The sequence below is a fragment of the Penaeus monodon genome, chromosome 25 (assembly GCF_015228065.2).
Source record: "Penaeus monodon isolate SGIC_2016 chromosome 25, NSTDA_Pmon_1, whole genome shotgun sequence".
Lineage (NCBI taxonomy): Eukaryota > Metazoa > Arthropoda > Malacostraca > Decapoda > Penaeidae > Penaeus > Penaeus monodon.
In genome coordinates, this window is record NC_051410.1 from 33,628,545 (window position 1) to 33,628,875 (window position 331).

Consider the following 331-nt stretch of genomic DNA (forward strand, 5'->3'; position numbering starts at 1 on the left):
GTTTGTGCCTGTCTGTTTATGCATGGATGTAACTACAGGAAAATAAGTGAAAGTCCGTTTTAAAAAGGCCGCCGTTTTCTTTCACCGGAGGATTACAAACTCACCAGCAAGAGATATATGACATAACATTTTTCCCTTCCCATTTTTTCCTCCTCTCTTTTTTTCCCCTAAACAAATGGAAACTAAAGAAATCCGCATCTGGTGTTGACAGACTCGCATAAACAAGCTGGCAGCGATATTGTTATGTGGGTGGGGGGGGGGAGATCCATTCCGATTTCCTTTATCTTTATTTATGTGTGTCTGTATCATGGGGATATTTGTTTTACGGGAT

At 40.8% G+C, this 331-nt stretch overlaps 1 protein-coding gene across 1 annotated transcript in view; it reads left to right on the forward strand.

Annotated features, from left to right (window-relative positions):
* Positions 1-331, forward strand: part of LOC119589159 (sodium- and chloride-dependent GABA transporter 1-like) — a 43,877-nt gene that overhangs the window by 19,690 nt on the left and 23,856 nt on the right. The window lies entirely within an intron of this gene.